Here is a 22404-nt window from a genome sequence, read left to right as displayed (position 1 = left end):
CCCCCCTTCTTCAGTCAGTATAGTGGCGCCACCAGTTGGGTGAATTGGGGAAAGGGACGCTATTAGAAGGGTGCACATGAAGGAGTCGTCCTGCTTTCTCAGCTTTCGAATATGGTAACCCTACCAATGGCTATACGAATTTCGCCACCCTTCCGAAAATTTGCCGCCCGTCTAAACTTGGCGCTTTGGTGTAAGGCGCAACTAAGCACCCCCCCCTCCCCCTGTAAATACGCTTCTGAGCATGTCTTTATAGTTCGTCCTTGTATAAGCCAAGGGGAAAATTCAAGTACGCGTTTCCAATCAACGTTGCAATCGCGGAACTCTCCGAAGAAAAAACACACAGAGAAAATAAATGAAAGAAAAATCACACGCATCTACGTGAAAAGAGAAAGCTAATCCCAAGCTAATTGATAATAATAATAATAATAATGTAAGGAAATATATATTTTTTCTACTTTATTTTGTTTCCCCCACCAGCTACGATATTTGCATTCGAAGCGCCAGTCCCGAGATTTTCCAAGGCCTCTGGGTGACGTCACAACGTCGAGGGAGAAGACAGGACTGGTTCCTAATCACGCCGGCAGGAGGCATTGCTGTACCAACTACCGTTATGCCCCGCCTCCAATAAGCGCGGAATCATACGATAATATAAAAACAAAAGAGACAGAGAGTGACTACTCCTCGGTCGCAAATAAATGAACACGGACAAAAAGACTCGGACAAATACGTACGATTCGGAGGCTTTTGATTAGTGCTTTCGTAGGTTTTTGTTTTGATTTTATATAAAAAATATACCTTTTTTTTTTTTGATAATTCTCGTCTGCTTCCTGAAGAGCTGAAGGTGAGCTGAAATTATTTTTTTGTTTTGCACAATGACTTCTTGATTTCTAATTAATTAATTAACTGAACTGAACAGGGAGCGGGATTCGTGATTTATGCGGGCCGCGCAAAATTTTTTTGCCGCTCTTCTCCAATTCTTATTCTTGACCACTCATTTCCCCAAATTTGCCTCCTTGGGGCTGTAGCCCACTTACCCCCCCCCCCTTAAATACGCCTGTGCCTCCAGGTCACTCTTTTGTTCACTCGAATGCTTGCTCACCTTCTTGGTCACTGTATTTGTAACTCACTGACTTGGTCCCTCATTCTCCGGTCACTCACATGCTTGCAAACTCTTTAAGTCTGCAAGCATGTCTTCGACCATGAAAGTGACCCAGAGAGTTTGCAAGTGTGTAAGAGAACGAAGGACCAAGTCAGTGAGTGACCGAAAGAGCGGCATAGAGAATTAATTTTTTGGTCCCCCCCCCCCCCACAAGCTTGCGAACTCATCAACTTTGGTCACTCACCGACTCAGTCCCTTGTTCTCTAGGTCATTCTTTTTGTCACCCACATGTTTCAAACTCTGTTTTGGATACCCACATCCTTGAACACTTTCTTGGTCGTTGTTTTAGTCATTTCTCTTAGCCTGGCCCCTTGCTTTCTAGACCATTATTGGACACTCACATCCTTGAAAAATTTTTTGGCATAGGCAGAGAAATTTGAAAGTCTGTGGGGGGGAGGGAGAAAGAATGACGTCAATTCATATATATTCTCACATACATTAGATCAGTCGATTTCGCCTTTGACGCTGGGGGGGGGGGGGCAATGCTCCCTCATGTCCCCCCCCCCTCGTATCACCGTCCATATTTTTTGACCGATTTTTTGATTACTCACTGACCCAATCCCTTGCTTTCTAGATCACTCTTTGGGCACTCACATCCTTGAACACTTTCTTGGTCGTTGTTTTGGTCACTCATTGAGCCAGTCCCTCATTCTGTAAGTAACTCTTTTTGGTCCCTCACATGCTTGTAAACTCTATATAGAGTTTCTCTCTTTTGAACACTCTCTGGCCTGCTCCCCTCACTCTCTTGTTCATTATTTTGGTCTCTGACTGAACTGGTTACTTGCTCTCTAGGTCACTCATCATGTGATTGCAAACTTTCTAGGTCACTCTTTCGGTCACTCATGCGATTGCAAACTTTTTAGGTCACTCTTTCGGTTACTCATGTGATTGCAAACTTTCTAGGTCACTCACATGCTTGCGCATTGTTTTGGACACTAGGGCGCTTGCAAAATCTTTAGACCTGCAAGCATGTCAGTAACCGAAAAGTGATCTAGAGCGTTTGCAAGCATGTGAGGGACCAAAGAAGTAACTGTTTGCCACTCTTTCAGTCACTCATTGACCCAGCATCTTGCTTTTCAGGCCACTCTTTTGGTCACTCACATACTCGTACACTGTTTTGGACACTCACATCCTTGAACACTTTCTTGGCCTTTGTTTTGGTCACGCACTGACGTAGTCCCTCACTCTATAAATAAATAACTCTTTTGGTCACTCACATGACTGCAAACTCTTTAAGTCTGCAAGCATGTCAGCTATCAAAAAAGTGACCTAGAGAGAGTTTGCAAGCACGTAAAAGAATAAAGGAACAGGTCAGTGAGTGACCAAAAGAGTGACATAGAAGGTTTGCAAGCATGTGAAGGATCAAAATAGTAACTCTCTAGGCCACTCTTTTGGTCCCTCACATGCTTGAACACTTTTTTGGTCAATTACTCTGATCCAGTCCCTCATTCTCTAAGTATATCTCTTGGTCACTCACATGATCGCAGACTGTTTCGGCCACTCACATGCTTGCAAACTCTCTATGCCACTCTTTTGATCACACTCCTCAATCTCTAGGCCATTATTAGTGGCATCTCGACGGGTGGGCCAACTGAACCCCGGCTCAGGGCCCGAGGTAAAAAAAGGACCCTGAAAAAATGACAAAAACTATTCAAGCGGGGAGGGAGGGCGACCAAAAAAGTTATCAAGAAATCAAGAAAGTGTTCAGGCATGGGAATGATTAAAAGAGTGACTTAGAGAGACAAAGGCTTATTTATAGTGATGGGGGGCGGGTGGCTCAGCGTATGGCAGTAAATTTGAGAAATGAGTGGTCAAGAAAATCAGACTAGAATGAGAAAAGGGCGGCGAAAAATTTGCGTAGCCCACAAATCCATCTCAGCGAACCGGGCTGTTTAGTCGCGGCCCTCTTTTAATTTATTAATTTCTGGCTTTCATCCGCAGCTGTGATGCTCATCCTCAGAGGTGAGAGTTACCAGTAACTGGCAACGGGTTCGGTGAGGTGCTGTTTTTCATTAGACGCTGGCCCTGAAAGTCTACAGTCACTACACTAACGCATTTCCCCCCCCCCCCATACTTGCGTATTTTTATGAAGCATTTTCATCGGTGGCCCGCTCAGCCACGGGACCTCGGAACACTTCAAGACAGACCCAAGTAGGAAATGGAATTTATGCGAATGTTTGCACACATCTTTTTTTTTTATTGCTTCGAGAGCGCTAACTATAATGCCTTCGCTATACTAATGGAAAGTGGCTTTCCAAATAGAGCAGGTGTCTTCAACGGATGACCCGTGAGTCACATGCGGCCCTCAGAGCTTTTTTCGCCCGTGTGAGGCGCTTTTTTCAGGTCCACCAGTAACACTGTGCATTTGATACGTTTCCAGGGCCGTCTAAATAAGATGGGGTACCCCAAGGCCCAAACAGTTTTTGGGAACCCCTGATTTTGTATATAGTACTAGCTGTTTGGCAATAATTGGCGATGTCCCGTATTTGGAATCCCAATTTCCCGTATTTCTCTCGAGGAAATATGGTCAGCCTACTTATAAGCAATTGAAATGTGTGTCTCTGGTGTATTGGTTAGCTCACTTTGCCCGGTATGCAGGGATGCAGGGGAGACCCGGGTTCGATTAGGGGCCATTCAAGTATTACGTAAGCAGATTTTCAGCCATTTTTGACCCCCTTGTCAGCAAAAGTCAGCAAAACACTGAACACCCCCTGTCAGCTAAATTTCGTCAGCAGCTTAGAATATTTCATATCTTTAAAAAAGGGTGGTTGATGACGTAAGCAACCTTCACACCCCCCCTCCCTCCCTTGTCATCAAAAGTCAGCAAATCCGAAACCCCTCCCTCCCCCCTCGATGCTGACGTAATACTTGAATGACTCCTTACCAGAGGAGACAAATCAATTTTCTTTCCAAATATTAGTTTCGGCATAACATCCAGAAAATTCAATTTCTCAGTATATCTCATAAGTATAGATAGCTCCAGTCAGTTTTGGCTCGGCATGATTTCTCTGTATAACCTTTGAACCCCCATTTAGGGGTCGAATTTTGGAAAAAGAAGAACCCTTCTTAGTGAGTCTGTTTAACGAGATAAAACCACTGAGACCGAATTTCATGTTTGGTCATAGGCTTCGGCAGTTTCGGCTCGGCGATGATGAATCAATGAATCAGGACACGTTATTTTAAATGTATGGATTAGGATGGAAGAAAGTCGGCACCTAAAAAGGCCTACATAATGGCAGAAAAATACACCTGATTGAAAAAAAAAAAAAAATCTAAATTAATGAAAGAAATAATTTCAAAATTAATGAAAGAAGTAATTTAAGAATTTTCAAAAGAGAAATGTTATCAGAATGTCCCAAATTATTGTCCGAAAGATTTCCCTGATCATCCGAATATTTTCTGAACCATCAAATTGATACTGGATTATCCCTCCCCTGAATGAATGAACGCACGCCAGGGTCTCTGTCACCGGACTTATCCCGTTGCCGAGATCTCTTCCAGCCCGGCTTCGTGGCAGAGTCTGGAACAAAGTGAGTGCACCTAACAGCCTGAGTGTGTAGCTAGCGTTGTGTATGATATTTCAGTGCTGCCATCTATACTTCAAATTGTGAGTGAAGTGTAATGATTGAATATTTGTAACGTTGTAGGCCTGTTGCTCTCTGTGGCGAGACTTTTTAACGGGGAGATCGGCTCGCATTCTCGCTTTGAAGTTGGGAACCACAGAAAACCAGTTTCAGCCGACCACCACTGTGGGGTTCGAACCCGTATCCTCGCATCGCGAGTCCGTGACTATAACCACTCGACCACCACAGCGGCGATTATCCCTCCCCTAAAAAAAGCTCCGTGTTGTTACAATAATACAGTAAAACCTCTCTTTTGCGGACACCGGTGGGACAAACAAAAAAAAAATCGTCCTGAAAAGAGGGGTGACCGTTAATCGGGGGTTTGAAATACATACCTTCATTATATACAAGGGGATATTATAATTTGTCCATAAAAGAAGGGGATGACCGCATCTGGGGGGAGGAGTGTCTGCTAAAAGGGGGTTTTACTGTAATTATTTAACCCTTTATATATAAGTGGTTTTTAAAAATTTTCCCGAACAGCATTATAATTGCACGCAGTGGAAATCACTAAATCTTTTAGAAATTGTCACCTATTTTTTTAGAAGAATATATATTTTTTCCAATCTCGTTGGGGCTACTACTACTACTACTAAACCACTCCATGCATCTCGTTCATATTCCTCTGCGGAACTTGTAATGAATTGGTACATGTTGGAATGTGCGTGTTGCTAATCTAACGTGAAGTTTGTTTCTGTGTAATGCTTGCTCTCTAGCGCGGTCATCTGCATCAATTTTTCTAACTATAACTGAAGTGTGATGATGGAATAATTGTATCGACGTGTGGGCCTGTTGCTCTCTGTGGCGAGACTTTTGACGGGGGTCCAGGGTCGGATCTTTAACTATGCGAAAGGCACCAACTGAAAGGGGCCGATTTTTTATTTCACCAGCTGAAGAGGAAGGGGGGGGGGTGAATTTTTATCACTAACATATCATTCGCTTGCACTTGAAAAATGTCCAGAACAGGCCCTGGGGAGATCGGCCCGCATTTGCTCCTTGAAGTTGGGTACCGCAGGAAATAACATCATTATTTTTCACCAGTTTTTTAGGCCAGATTTTTCGTCGTAGTTTTAATGCCATCATCTTTTACCATTTATTTTTAACTCACGAGGCCTGCAAAATGATTCTCCAAAGCAGCCTTTTTACTTACTGGGTATTATCATTATGCCGATCGTCCATTTTGCAGCGTTAAACCAGTCGCGCGCAGTTGTCCGTGCTCACGAGATTGATCCCATTGCACAGAAAGTAAAAGAACATCACCCACTGCAAACGATCTTGAGCGAACGAGCGGCGGGGAATTGCGATGACTCCGCTTAGGCAGAGCACATAGTGCGGCGACCAAGAGGTACGGGAGTGTATAAGGCTGCGGTTACAGCGAGCGAAGAGATACGAGTTCCAAGAATCGCGACTAGGAAGAAAAAAAATGTATGGGGGGGGGGGAAGGGGGTAGAAAAGACGTCCGTGCATAGCAAAAGAGGAAAAAGGATTAATAAAATTGCCGGAGGGAGTTCTGAAATGTGTGTGATAATGATGTCTCCGCAAAAGAGAGGAGAAACGGACTAATCAGCAAATAGCGAAAATCCCCACCTCAATGTGGAAACAAACATCGTTTTGTTCGATTCCCGTATATTTCGTTGAGTGCTTCTTTTTCTTCCTCTCGAGTATGTAAGGTGTAGAACAAAACAATGCAATTGATTTCGCCAGTCGCCAGTCGCTATTATGCACTACCATACTTCGTGGTCGCCTCACTATGTGTTTGGCCTAAGGCTAAACACAATATGTGAATTTAGCTCATCAAGTGGCGTTTGGTCAGAACATGATAACTCCAAACTCGCATTTTTGAGATATAAGCATTTTCTCATTGTCATTTAAAAATCAAAAATAAAGCATGCACACAAATACAAATGGAAATATCATACATCAGCATGTTGTTCAGCCGTATGCATGTATTTGGGCATTTATCTCACTTCTAATTAGTTGTAATTAGCGAGACTTACTTTTAGATCAAAAAGCTATTTTTTGGAGATATGGTGTTCTGACTAAACACTACAGTTTTGTTTAGTGGTGTTTTAAACATCACAGTCAAAACTGTGGTATTTTTAACACCACTTTCTAATTTAGTAACTATAGTAAAGCTACGAGAATCAATTTGAAATCAAGATCGCGTAAGAAAAAATCAAGTCTAGGTGAATCTAGCCACGTGTCAAAATTTGACACGTGGCTAGATTCACCTCAATTGAATTTAATTTTAATTATTTAAAATTGAATTCAGAAATTTTAAATTCAAATAAATGGCGTAATAATACCATAGTAAATCCCATGTGTGGCAGATTTGTTCATAAAAAATTTCTGGCGATAATCGGGGTTTCTCTTTATCGGGACTGAAGTGTAGTACAGGAGTGAAGAGTAAGAAGGCGAAAGAGTGAAGCGCAGTGGATGTACGGCGTTATGATAGCGCAGTCAATTAGGAGCTGGTACTGTGACGTCACAAAACTTGCATTCGCGTGTGAAATGTACTCTCGTGTGGCCAGAGAGGGGGGGGGGGGGTGTAGGGAAAGGTAATGAACTATTTTTGACCGACACAAACCATCCAAACCCCGCCCCCTTTCATTTTCTAACACGGCCGATATACATACTGACAACTCCCCATTACCACCACATCTGCTTCTCGCAACTTCATCACACAATCTGTTATTCTACGGAATGGGTTTTGTTTGTGGGGGGGGGGGGGGGAAAGAAAGCGTTTCACTTTTTATAATGACATCCTTTCCCTCACACACACACACATACTTTCACTCTTCTGTCCCACTTTCAGTTTTACGTCGCTATAGAAATTACATTAGAAAAACATAACCTTGAAGCACGACCTAATATATATCTGAATGAAGTTCATGAAACACAGATCGGACCTGAGAAACGAACCAAGTTCTAGTCAGCAACTTCAATCGATTCTTAGACTCTAGATATTTAATAATTGTTTTGACCTGTAACTCTTATTTTCCGGCATGTGCTGGCTAATGCGGTAATTGAAAAATTTTTCATCTAAAAACTAAACAGTTCAGAATTTCTCTCTTTCAAACATATTGTTTTGGACAAAAGAGATGATATTTTCCGCCATAATCAAATGTAAATCTTTTTTTTTTTTCAACCCTTACAGCGGCAATCCCGGGATACCTTGGATTTTAAAAACCCTAACACAGGCAGAGGCGCGCGACGTGAAGAAAACATTAGAGGGGACTGAAAATTGATGGTCGTCCCGTATATACGGGACTCAAGCGCGTACGCAGGAGGAGGAAGGTGCATTACATCGTTTTTTCAGAAATTATGGGGCTCAACCCCTTTACATTTATAGGGGTGGGGGGGGCTCAAATGGCCTCAGCCCCTAGGTTCCGATTTTTGTAAATAATTGTTGAATATGATATTTGATGAAGAAATTCTGGAGAGGCAGGGCTTCGCTGGGTGGTGCGCATGTGCAACATGGGAGCCACAGCTTGGTAAGGAGCCAGATGGCAGAATTGCATCAAATCAGGTCGGAACGAGCGGCCCACAGGGACACCACTAATGCTTTTTTTTTTTTTTAAACCGAGCACAACTCAGGTCTATCGCCATAGGCAATTTACTACCTAGTGAGTTGTACCGGAATTGTAAGTGTGTGTACCTAATAGTCTGAGTGCGTATCTAGTGTTGTGTATGATTTTCCAGTGCTGCCATCTATGTCTCAGAAGTGAAGTGAGTGATGTGTAGTGACTGAATATTTGTACTGTTTGTAGGCCTGTTGCTCTCTGTGGCGAGACTTTTTAACGGGGAGATCGGCTCGCATTTGCGCCTCGAAGTTGGGAACCACAGAAAACCAACTTCAGCCCACCACTGTGGCGACGGTGGGGCTCGAACCCGGGTCCCCGCAATGCGAGTCCGTCACTATGACCACTCGACCACCACAGCGGCCCCACTAATGCTGCTTGATGGGAAGGGGGGGGGCTGGATAGTACCCTCATCATGGATAAAAGAGGAAAGAGGGCTGGATGTGCCGGACCGGGTGGCCTTCGAATGTATCTCGAGGGCTTCCCGGTCGGACACCCTCAGCACTCTCCAACTCAGCCGAGTAAATGGCTAATATCCCTAGCGGGACAGAGCCAGGTCCCTGCCTGGTAAGAAGAAGAAGCCCCTAGGTTCCGGTGCCTATGAACACAGGGGTCTTCAACACATAGCCCGAGGGCCAAATCGTACCTTTTTTGTCGTGGCCCGTCGATCATTTTCAGAAAATGGTCGAAAACATTGAAGAAAGATTTTTTTCCCAGAATCAATGAAAGAAATATTTCTGGAAAAAAATTGATGAAAATTCAGAATTAATGAGAGAAATAATTTCTCAGAATTAATGAAAGAAATAATTTCTCAGAATTAGTGAAAAAAATAAATCATAATTTTTAATCAGACGTATTTAAATTGACAACGAGAGAGAAAAATTACTGATAGAAATTATTTCTCTATCAATGAAAGAATAATTACATACTTATTGAAAGAACTGATTTCAAGGTGTGTTGAGAAGGAAAACAATTTTTTTCAGAATAATCGAAATAAATATTCAAAGTATAATTTGATATAATTTTGAAATTAAAATTAATCTCCGAATTAATTAATTAAGTCAAAAACTTTTTCATAATTCGTAAAAATAATATTTAAGAATTAATAATAATTAATAAAAGAAATAATTTCCGAACAAATAAGTCTTCAATTATTTTTTGTCCTTGTTTAACTCGGGGGGTGGGGGGGGGGTTCAGCTGGTTCCTACAATTAAGATGTCACTAAATTACATGAATCGGTAGCCCGCGGGCTCTTTGGGAAGTTTCAATTTGGTTCACCTGAAGACCAGATAAAACCCGGACTTGTCCCTTGAGGGATGTAAGCCCTTTACCGAATTGGGTTGAGTCTTGCTGGGGAGATTTTGGACCACCGTCAATTTGGACCACAATTTAGTCTAATAGCGTATTCACAGGGCGGGGGACTTAGCGGGATATAGTCCAGGGTGGCAAGTTCAGAGAGGCGGCAGATTTGAGGAATGAGTATCCAGGAAAATTAGTAAAATGGGTGAAGGGCGCCGAAATCTGTATAAACCTCAATAAATCCGTCTCTGCCCAGACGGCAAGGGACTATGTCAGTGAGTGACCTAGACAGTTTGCAAGCACGCGAGTGAACAAGAGTGACCTAGAGAATTCGCAAGCACGTGAGTGAGCATTAGAGTGACTTAGGGAGTGAGCAAGCATGTGAATGACCAATCAAGTCACCTACAACAGAGCGAAGTACCAGGCCAGTGAATGACCGAGAGCGGAGGTTCTCAATCGGTGCTCCGCGGCCACTCGAGGATAATAAAATAAATCAGTAAATCTTATATATAAATGTGAAAGTATGTATGTATGTATGTATGTATGTATGTATGTATGTATGTATGCTCTTTATACAAATCTACAGTTTTAGACCGATCGCCGCCAGATTTTGCATATATACCAAACAGGTCCGGGATTGAACCGTAGGCTACTTTAAAAGTTCGTCAGAGCTGGGCAAATGCCCGAAATGGGCGAAAAACTGCCGGGCAACAATGGTTTTGGGGCCTCAACAATTACTTTCGGAACGTTTACTTTGGTTACCGTGGTTCCCAACAATGCGTTTCAGACGTGTATATGTCTTTGCAATGGTTTGTCACATCTTTAACGCTGCCATCATTACAGTTTATTCCTTTATAATGGTTTGGCTCTTTTCCAATACTCCCAGTAATTGAAGAAAACCCTGGAAGCGCCAGATATTTTTGCTTGCATGTATACAGGGTGTCCTGTAAGTGCTAATGTGGCCTTTATCTCACCAACCACCCATCGTTGAGGTATAGTTTCAATTTAAAAAATGCTTAAAAGGAGTTTGAATAATATTCGCTGCAGAAGCTGGACATCTGACGTCACTAACAACAGAGAACAACAACTACGACGATAAAACAGGGAATAAAAATGTTCTACGCCAGCTGATGAACTCAATGCTTGCCTCAAATCATCAGCACTCTACTTCACCAAACACCAACTCTGGCCATATCGCTACATTGCAATTTACTGCCATTAGTGAGATGGGTTGGAAGTGAAGGTTCTGTCTATCGGTGGTCGCCTCGAGTTTGTTAGGACATCAACACTCTGGCACGAAGCTAAAAAATTATCATTATCCACCAACATGCGAGTTCAACTGCAAAATGACTCAGCACTGCTATCATTTTCACATCAGTTGATCAAACTTGGCAATGGAAGAATTCCCGTAGACCCACTGGACTGACTGGACTGATAACGTTCCCAAATGGATTTTGCCAGTTATTATATATATAAACTCAGTTCAAGAACTTGCAGACAAAGTGTTCCCAAACATTCAACAGAATCACCGAAACCATGAGTGGCTTTGTGAGAGTGCGATTCTGGCACCGAAAAATGAGTGTGAACAAGATCAACGGAAAAATCCTAAAAATTATTCCGGGAGACTCCACATCTTACAAATCGATTGACACTGTCACAGACACAGCGCAGACAGTTCTGTATCCTGCAGAATTTCTTAACTCTTTGGATATTCTGGGTGTGCCATCACACAATTTGACCCTCATATTCGGAGCATCTATAATGCTCTTAAGAAATTTGGAGACACCGAGACTCTGCAATGGCAGCAGACTCTGCGTGAAGAAATTGCACAATTACATCATTGAAGCAACGATTCTAACTGGATGTTACAAAGAAAAAGAAGTCTTCATTCCACGTATCCCAATTATCACCGAAGAAATGCCATTCACTTTCAAGCGATTACAGTTCCCGATTCGTTTAGCTTTTGCCATGACAATCAACAAAGTGCAAGGCCAGTTGTTAGCAGTGGCAGGTATCAACTTACTTGAGCCCTGTTTTTCACACCTTTTCGTCACCTGTTCGCGTGTTGGCAATAGCAAAAATTTGTACATCTACACACCAGATGGAAAAAGAAAAAATATTGTGTACCCACAAGCGATTGCCTGAAGATTTTAATTAAAATATTTAAATATAAAAGTAATTTTCTCTTACTTGATGCAGAATTTTTTTTGATTAAGAAGTAATTAATAAGCTATACATATATAAATTTTTTACGGGGCGGGCAACGTCGCCGGGTATCAGCTAGTCTTATATATAAATGTGAAAGTATGTATGTATGTATGTATGCTCTTTATACAAATCTACAGTTTTAGACCGATCGTCACCAGATTTTGCATATATACCAAACAGGTCCGGGATTGAACCGTAGGCTACTTTAAAAGTTCGTCAGAGCTGGGCAAATGCCCGAAATGGGCGAAAAACTGCCGGGCAACAATGGTTTTGGGGCCCTCAACAATTACTTTCGGAACGTTTACTTTGGTTACCGTGGTTCCCAACAATGCATTTCAGACGTGTATATGTCTTTACAATGGTTTGTCACATCTTTAACGCTGCCATCATTACAGTTTATTCCTTTATAATGGTTTGGCTCTTTTCCAATACTCCCAGTAATTGAAGAAAACCCTGGAAGCGCCAGATATTTTTGCTTGCATGTATGCAGGGTGTCCTGTAAGTGCTAATGTGGCCTTTATCTCATCAACCACCCATCGTTGAGGTATAGTTTCAATTTAAAAAGTGCTTAAAAGGAGTTTGAATAATATTCGCTGCAGAAGCTGGACATCTGACGTCACTAACAACAGAGAACAACAACTACGACGATAAAACAGGGAATAAAAATGTTCAACGCCAGCTGATGAACTCAATGCTTGCCTCAAATCATCAGCACTCTACCTCACCAAACACCATCTCTGGCCATATCGCTACATTGCAATTTACTGCCATTAGTGAGATGGGTTGGAAGTGAAGGTGCTGTCTATCGGTGGTCGCCTCGAGTTTGTTAGGACATCAACACTCTGGCACGAAGCTAAAAAATTATCATTATCCACCAACATGCGAGTTCAACTGCAAAATGACTCAGCACTGCTATCATTTTCACATCAGTTGATAAAACTTGGCAATGGAAGAATTCCCGTAGACCCAAGCACTGGACTGATAACGTTCCCAAATGGATTTTGCCAGTTATTATATATATAAACTCAGTTCAAGAACTTGCAGACAAAGTCTTCCCAAACATTCAACAAAATCACCGAAACCATGAGTGGCTTTGTGAGAGTGCGATTCTGGCACCGAAAAATGAGTGTGAACAAGATCAACGGAAAAATCCTAAAAGTTATTCCGGGAGACTCCACATCTTACAAATCGGCTGACACTGTCACAGACACAGCGCAGACAGTTCTGTATCCTGCAGAATTTCTGAACTCCTTTGGATATTCCGGGTGTGCCACCACACAATTTGACCCTCAAAGTCGGAGCACCTGTAATGCTTTTAAGAAAATTTGGAGACACCGATACTCTGCTATGGCAACAGACTCTGCGTGAAGAAATTGCACAATTACATCATTAAAGCAACGATTCTAACTGGATGTGCCAAAGGAGAGAAGACGTCTTCGTTCCACGTATCCCAATTATCACCGAAGAAATGCCATTCACTTTCAAGCGATTACAGTTCCCGATTCGTTTAGCTTTTGCCATGACAATCAACAAAGTGCAAGGCCAGTTGTTAGCAGTGGCAGGTATCAACCTACTTGAGCCCTGTATTTCACACGGACACCTTTTCGTCACCTGTTCGCGTGTTGGTAATAGCAAAAATTTGTACATCTACACACCAGATGGAAAAAGAAAAAATATTGTGTGTCCACAAGCGATTGCCTGAAGATTTTAATTAAAATATTTAAATATAAAAGTAATTTTTTCTTATTTGATGCAGAAATTTTTTTGATTAAGAAATAATTAATAAGCTATACATATATACATTTTTTACGGGGCGGGCAACGTCGCCGGGTATCAGCTAGTTTGATAATAAAAAAAAAAGTGGCCTAAAGGATACCGCCATATAAATAATATACTAAAAAAGGGGCTCCTCGAGTTAAACAGGGCTCCGCCATAGAAATTTATACGCTGAAAAGGGCTCCGCTAGTCAGAAAAGGTTGAGAACCGCTGACCTAGAGAGCGTGCAAGTATGTGAGTGGCCGAAACGTGTGTGACCAAGCGTGTAAGTGACAAAAACACTGCCAAAAAACGGAGGAAATTTGAGAAAAAGCAGTGTTAAATGCGGGTTAAACGGTTTACCTGTATTTAAAGTCATTCCTCACCCCACCCCCAACTTTTCAAATTCTAATATCTCAGTGAATATTGCACTTGGAAACACGAAATTTTTTTTTGTTGGCATCATCAATGCAACAACTTTCCAATTGGGTTCTCGGGCACACATTGGCTCTATAAAAAGTTGATTTTTCATTTTAATAACTATACAACCCCTTGAGACATGAATGGCATATCTGGGAAGTGAACGACCTATAAGTGAGTGAGTGACCCAGGGAGTAAATGAGCACCCTAGAGATCAAGTGACCGGCCTACTGAGAGAGTGATCGAGTGACACAGTGAGTGACATTAAGTGAGTGACCTAGCAGGGAGTAATGAGCAACCTACTAAGTGCGATTTAGTGAGTGAGAAGGTGGCAGAGGTAGCGACCCCGTGAATGAGTGATAGAACGACATATTTAGTGATGCACTGAGTGACTTTGTGAGTTAGTGAGTGAGCTAGCTCAAGTGACAGGCCGGTTTCATTCATTAATTCATTCACTCGCTCACGCGATCATTTATTCACTCGTTCATTCACACACACTCAATCGCTCATTCACTCACTCCCTCGTTCACTTGCTCACTCGATCATTCATTCACTCGTGTCGAACTGATGCCGGTGAGTTGCTGCAATACCCTCTACAGCAGAAGGCTCGTGACGTAACTGAAGAAGGCCATCTCACCTACAGCCATTGGATATAGGTCTACTACAAAAAAAAAAAAAAAAAAAAAAAAAAGGATAAAGCTGTCGCATGCGTCGATCTGCTTTTTCCAATAGCTATAGGTGAGAGATGACCACCTTCAGTGACGTCACGAGCTTCGAGCGGAGGCCTTCCGGTATAGATGGTGTTGGTTGTTGCCAGTGAATTTTCCGGACGCGGTTCTACGGGTAGCAAAAAAAAAAAAAACATATTTAAGTGGCCGACTATAACCTTGAAACAACATTAGATGCTGCTCCAAGAGAGAGAGAGAAAACATCTTCAAGATGAAACAAATATTCAGTATTAGTATATGTAATATTCGGGGACGTAATTCTGCGGACGAAACGCTGCACAAACGCTTCCTTCCGATACATAATAATAAGCAAGGTCTCTCTCTCGGCGGAGAGTCATTGAATCAACACACCTGACAAGCGTAGGTTTATCTACTGCCTTGATCGCCATCATCACCGAGCCAGATGCTGCTGCTGCCTGTGTGCCCTCTCACATAATCATCGTAAATATCCCCTACGTATAAAAAATATCGACGCCAAAATGTACAACCTGCACGATTCTAACTGAATCACAAAAGGCGTAATTACCGGGTGGGGGATTCTAGCGGGTTATAGCTCAGGGCCGCCCTTGTAACATTTGGGACCCATTGCGAAAACGATTTCGGTGCTCCTTAGCCCCGATTTGATATATTTTGAGGGGGGGGGGGAGGAAGGAGATTTCTCAGGCATGTTTAAACATTCGCGCATTATCAAAGAATAGACAGGAATGAATACTGAAAAATATCTACTCGCCAATGGGAATTCAGAATTAATGAAAGGAAAAAAAAAAATCCCGAATTGTGTTGAAAATCCAGAATCAGTGAGAGAAAAGAAATCCTTAAAGTTGATGAAAATTCAGAATTAATGACACAAGACATCCCAGAATTGATGGAACGATGACGAAATCAATGAGAGAGAGAAACACTCCCAGAATTTATGAAAATCCAGAATCAATGAGAAAAAGAAAAAATCCCAGAATTGATGAAAATGAATTTATGAAAATCCAGAATCAATGAGAAAAAGAAAAAATTCCAAAATTTATGATAGAAAAAAAATCCCGGAACTGAAGGAAAAAATTCCAAAATTGATGAAAATTTTGAACTAATTGAGGGAAAAAATCCTAGAATCGCTGGAAGAAATAATTCAGAATTTATGAAAATTCCAGCATCGAATCAGTTGTCAAGCTCAGACTCCTCTACCGCGGGGCCCGATGAGACCGCACTTGCCACACATTCCCCCCCCCTCAAAGGGCGGAAAGTTTGAGAAATGAGTAGCAACGAAAATTGGTAAAATATTAAGGGGAAAAAGTGACAAAATATTCGTATATAGCCCACAGATGGTGGTAAAACCATAAAGTGTTTAAAACCATAAGGGCCAGTGGTTCCTAGAGAGCAAGGAACCACTTTCCAATAAGTGACCAAAAGAGTGATCTAAAGCAGTGGTTCTCAACCTTTTTCAGCCCATGCCCCCGTTTGGACCATTTTTTCATCTCGTGGTCTCCTTCGTCTTACCCAGGAACTCTCACCCTTATGAACTGAATTTAGTAGACTAAATTTATAATGAACAAAACCTTTATGAGTTCGATCGATCTCTAGGTCCCTGTGTTGATCACGGACCCAGAGAGGGGGTGGAGATAACCATTTGTGAGCCATAACAAAGCCTCCTAGATACTACTTCTAGGAGGCTTTGGCCATAACCACAGTGGAGCCGAATTATTTGGGGAAAAATAAGTCTTGTAAGATACTGGGCAATCTAACGAACGTTACTGTAAATCGCCCTCCCAAAACATTTCTATGGGCCTGCACCCATCCTGAACTAGAAAAAAAAAACTTAGTGGGCTTATTTCTTTTGTGGGCGATTTTATGCACGGCTGTCTCAACATGATTGATCTCCGGGCAAACCGATGTTCTGGGGCCCATATTTAGCTGAAAGTAACAGCTTATTTACGTACGTTAAAAAAAATCATGGTACCAGATCTCTGATCGCGTAGGCCCCAATATGAGGCCCTGGGCCTCATGGGCTTACATGGGTTCTTGGGTTAAGATGGCTCTGGTTCTATGGATAGCTCTACTGGATTGTGAAAGAGAGAGAGAAGTCGTATTTTTCCCAACATATTTCACTCGGAAGCTTTATTTCTTCACAGCTCTATGCGACCCCCTTCACCACTTCTCGTGGCTCCCCTTTCATTTGATTTCCACCAATGCTGTATTTACGGGGGGGGGGGGGGGCCTAGCGGGCTATAGCCTAGGGTGGTGGGTTCAGAGGGACGGCAAATATGAGGAGTGAGTGAGTGACAAGAAAATTAGCAGAATGGGACAAGGGCGGTGATTTTGTATATAACCCTCAATAAATTCACCTCTGCGTGGACAGCAAGTGACAGAGAGTGATTAAAATAGTAACCGAGAGAGTTTGCCAGCACGTGACTAGCCAAAACAGTGCGCAAGCGTGTGAGTGTCCAAAACCGTGTGCAAGCGTGAATGACCAAAAGAATCACTAGGTAGAGCGAATGATCAGATCGGTGGATGACCAAAATAGTGACCTAGAATTTGCAAGTATGTGAATGGCCAAAAGTTTACAATGCCGTTGTGTTTGCAAGTATGTGAATGCCCAGAAGAGTCATCTTAAGAGCCAGTAATCAGATCCGTGAGTGACCTAGAGTTTGGAAGTATGTGAATGATCAAAAGAGTCACCTAGAGAGCAAGTGATCAGATCGTTGGGTGACTAAAATTTATGTAATCCACTGAGAGACTGAAAGTCCATTCCTTTGGGAAAGAGTGCAAACCGTCCCAAGATGCTCTCTCTGGGCAGTCAGCTGTCGTGTCTGTAGCCCACTGACGGCAACACCATATAATATATCTGCACATGTCTGAGAGAATCGAGCGATGCCCAATGTCCAGGGTTGCAACTAAGGAATGACCTGAAAGGATATTTGCCCCGGCTGACAAAAAATGGCGTTCTTATTTTCCCAGTTGCGGCCCTGGATGTGTGTTGAAGAATACACTCACGTATTCGCCACCTTTGCGTGATGAATTCGCACCCCCGTGATCAGTGGATGTCTGAATAAACAATTCGGGGAAAACAACCACGGTCATAAATAACACGCACTTTCAAGTAGCGATTGACAGCACGTTGATTAGGTGTCGCGAAAAATAACGGGCCGTTGGCACGGAAAGGATCGAGACACGAATCGACGCGCGATGTAGAACAGTGGTTCCCAACCTGCGGTCCTAGGGTATTCATTCTAGTGCGGCACGGGTGAAAATCAGATGAAAGGTGAGTTGCGACAAGTTGTGAGATGGGGGCCACAGTGATCTGTTCAGAAACCTTTCGTGTGAAGGGGAAAATATGTGTGGAAGGGAGAAGAATGTGACTACTTTCAGAATCGAGCAGACCTACCATAGAAATAGGGACCAAAGGTGGACTTACGAATTTGCCGCCTATGGGCTAGGCTAATTTTGCTGCACTTTCTCCAATTCTAGTCCAATTTTTTTTTACCACCGATTCCTCGAATTCACCGCCTTGCGTTGAAACCCACTCCTGCAAATACACCAATGTCTCTAAGGCCGGTATTACACTCTATAAACGTTTAAAAAAAGTTTAAATGTTTTTAAAGTTTGATAAAAGTACTTTTATAAAACTTGGAAAATGCCACCAATAAGATTATTGGTCACATTCTAGAAAATGCAACCGATGATCTTATTGGTATAATTTTTCAAGTTTTACTAAAAGGACTTTTATCAAACTTTTATATTGTAATCTCGGTCTTAGGCTGGGATAACACTATAAAAGTTTCGCAAAAGTGCTTTTATAAAACTTGAAGAATACATCCAATAAACTGATCGGTTGCACTTGCTCCAATGTAGCCGATCAGCTCATTGGTTGTATTTTTCACGTTTTATAAAAGAACTTTTACAAAACTTTTATAGTGTAATCCCGGCCTAAGGCCAGTGTTACACTATAAAAGTTTGATGAAATTTTTTTTATAAAACTTGAAAAACGCAACTAATAAGCGTATCGGTTACATTCGAGCGCATGTAACCAGCAGAATTATTGGTTGTTTTTTTCAGGTTTTGTAAAAGATCTTTTATCAAACTTTTATAGTGTAATTCCGGTCTGTTTTGTTCACTCTCATGATCACAAACATTCTAGATCAATCATTCACATGCTTGCACACTGCTTTGATCAGTCACAACTTGCTAACTAATGCTTCGCTCATTCACATGCTCATATGCTGTTTTATTCATTGACCTGCTTGCACTGTGTTTTGGTCACTCACATGCTTGCACATTGTTTCGGTAGTTCTCATATTTGCACATTTCCTAGATCACTCTTTTGTTCATTCAAAGTATTACGCATTATTATTTAGCATCCATAGCGGGGGAGGAGGTTTCGGGTTTGCTGACTTTTGATGACTGGGGGTGGGGGGGGTTTGGGATATGCTTACGTCATCAACCAACCTTTATAAAAATATGACATATTCTTAATGTCATCTTTACTGAATGCACTAAAAAACGGGAAAAACCTTCCGCCAGTTTGTGGGCACCCGAACCAACATTTTCCCGATTGATAAGTCCCCCTACAGAGACACTTTAGTGATCTCTAAATGTTCCGCGGATCCGTCAAGGGATCTGAGAATGTGTCCGGGCTGCTCAACTGTTCTGGAAATGTGTAGCGGGCCACTTAGGCTATGTGCAATAGAAATGTGTCGTGGGCCGCCTAAGTGCTCTGTAACTACTGATGAGTTACTCTGCCACGCATCACTCAAGTGATCCGTAATTACTATGCAGTGGATCACTTAAGTAATCTGGCAATGTGCCGCGGGCCACTTAAGTGATCTGGAACCAGGTCACTTAAGTAACGCGCGGCACATTCACAGAGCACTCAAGTGATCCAGTAATTGCCACTTGGTTCATTTTTACAAAATAAGTTTGAAGTCGCGGGGCGCATCAAATGACTCTGAGGGCCACATTTGTCCCGCAGGCTATGGGTTGAGCATGTATGTTCTAGACTGGACCGAGAAGCGGCGTATAAACGATGACAAGGTCCCAAAGAAGCCGTGAGTGGGGGAAAAATTTCGAGAACCACTACCTTAAGGCATTGGTGCCCCGGCACACCATCTTTTGGTGGGAGAAGAATCACCGTTTTTACGCGATCATCAAACGAGCGATTTTACCATAGTTGGCATGGGTCCTGATACCGTCATCAATCGGTGCATCTCCGACGGTTCATCTGTACAGTGTTCGGAAAATTCACCGACAACAGTTCGACGTGAGTGAATGAGTGATCGAGAGAGCAAGTGAATGAAGAAATGAGTGAACGAGAGAGAGAATGAATAAGCGATTGATCTCTAGGTCACTCATTTATTCCCTGTGTGTGTGTCACTCACTTACTCACTCATTTTATCATCAACTTACTAAGTTGTTCACTCTGTTGCACACTCAATCACCAAAGCCGTTTACTCTGTCACTCAGAATATGTCGCTCACTCTGTCACACACACACACTATCAGCTGGTCAAGCATCAACTCATTAGATCACTCATTCCGTCCTTACTCTCACTCACTAGATCACTCATTCCGTCCTTACTCTCACTCACTAGATCACTCATTCCGTCCTTACTCTCACTCATTCCGTCACTTACTCTCACTCACAAGATCACTCAGCTTATCACTGGCACTCACTTCTTAGGTCACTTACTCTATCTCTAGGTCGCTTTCACTATGTCACTCACTCACTAACTACTGTAGGTTCTGACTTATTTGGGAGGCATTTTTCGGCAAGCACGTGGGGGTCATAGGCACTCACATGCTTGCACACACTGTAGGCCACTCTTTCGGTCCTTCATTGACATGGTTCCTTCTCCATTTGGTCATTCAATCCTTGTACACGCCCTAGGTCACTCTTTTGGGCTCTAGGTCACCGGCTTTGTCAGACATGCACCTCGCCCATATTCCTCTACGAAACCTCTTTGTCACTCACTGTACTAGATCCTCGCTCTCTGGGCAGATTGCCACCCTTCTCCCATCATACCAATTTTCTTGATGCACTCATTTCTCAGTGGCCCCTCTAAGCCGCCTCATCTCCGTAAATATGCCACTCGTTGGCAATGAATTTTCCGAAAACCCATCTGTACGAAGTGTTCGGAAAATTCTCACCGACATCAGTTCAACATGAGTGGATGAATGTGCGAAGCTGGCTGTCACCACAGCCAGCTCGCTCACTCTGCTAATCACTAGGTAGTTTCTATCTATCACTCACTCTCTAGTTTGCTTTCTCATTATATCACTCACTCACTAGGTCACTCAGGCTACTTGTTCACTATGTTACTCAAAATTGTCTCTCGATCGCTCTCTCAGTAAGCCGGTCACTCATTTACCCTCTAGTTCATTCACTTAATCGCTCACTTTGTCATTCACTCACTGGGTCACTCATTCTATCATCAACTCACTAGGTTGCTCACTCAGTCTACTACTGGCTTGCTCACCACGACACTCACCAACTAGGTCACTTACTGCATCTTTAGGCCGCTCACTCACTAATAACTGTGTAATTCACTGACTCAATCACTATCATACTTCGCTCACTGACTGGTGCCGAACTGTTGTCGATGAATTGTTGGCCGATGCGGTGTATTGTTGTCGTGAAATTTCCTCAAACCCATCTGCACGGGGGTTCCGTTTCTTTGCCGAAGGGCTGCATTTACCTTCGGATATCTGTGATGAGTTCCGAAGTGATTCGACGTCATCTGTGGGCAATGAATACATATATGTTTTCTAATTGATCGATTTAATTAATGTGGATGTATCTCGCCCCTGGTGCCCCGCACGCAGTTGCTTGTTATTTTGCTCTCTCCGTGTTCCATAAACCGGTTAAAACTGCTCGGCAACGCGAACAGAAAACAATGACTTGGTTGATGTGAACGGCTTCTTTTTTGTTTTTACCCAATTAGTGGATTGCGGGCTCGCCATGCGGGTGGCCGAACGACCCCGATTCATTCGCTATGCATACACACACACACCACTGTATAATATAAATATGGTAGCACTGGAGCAGGACGAATGTTTTGATAGAGGAAGGTCAGTGATATTCAATGTGGTTTTTTTTTTTGCTCTCCCCGTGGTTAGAGTTAAGGTTAACAGTACAATGGGTATTTCCGTTTATTATATAGTGCCATAACATTCGAAATGGTGGATGTGTTACGGTTAAAGTCTTAATTAAGTCTGGGGAACGTGCGAAATGATCTGGCCGCATATTACTGACTTCACACACTGTGACTATTTTGCAACATTGCTCATACTTCAAACACTGGCAATTTTGCCTAGAATTCACACACTGGCAATTTTACCTGGAATTCACACACACTGGCAATTTTGCGTACAATTCACACTGGCAATTTTGCCTAGAATTCACACACACTGGCATTTTGTCCAGAGTTCACACACTGGATATTTTGCAGACTTCACACACTATGGATATTTCGCAACATCGTCCAGACTTCAGATACTGACTCATTAGCGTACGCAGGATTTTCTCTGAAAGGGGGGGGGGGGGTAATTTTTCCTCTTAAAAAAAAATCTCTAATCTCGGCTCAAAAAAAAGACGTTTAAACCCCAACATACCCCATTGTGCATGCCATTGCATTACTACTTTACCGT

The 22404-nt window shown here is 42.5% G+C and overlaps 1 protein-coding gene across 4 annotated transcripts in view; it reads left to right on the top strand.

Annotated features, from left to right (window-relative positions):
* The first annotated feature begins 624 nt into the window (after positions 1–624).
* The window catches only part of LOC149074967 (adenylate cyclase type 2-like), a 77693-nt gene continuing 55913 nt past the window's right edge, over positions 625–22404 (top strand). For 3 of the 4 annotated variants that reach the window (XR_016194314.1, XM_089245926.1, XM_089245925.1), the window contains exon 1: positions 707–841. The gene's annotated coding sequence lies outside the window, so the exon portion shown is untranslated. Of the gene's footprint in view, positions 842–22404 lie in introns of all 4 variants that reach the window. The other variant, XM_089245924.1, reaches the window with a different exon arrangement.

The sequence above is a fragment of the Pholcus phalangioides genome, unplaced genomic scaffold (genome assembly GCF_987345545.1).
Source record: "Pholcus phalangioides strain wild (caught in Gottingen) unplaced genomic scaffold, Ppha-v1.0 ptg000016l_1, whole genome shotgun sequence".
Classification (NCBI taxonomy): domain Eukaryota; kingdom Metazoa; phylum Arthropoda; class Arachnida; order Araneae; family Pholcidae; genus Pholcus; species Pholcus phalangioides.
The sequence above is the reverse complement of the archived record's forward strand: the minus strand, read 5'-3'. Positions and strand labels throughout refer to the sequence as shown.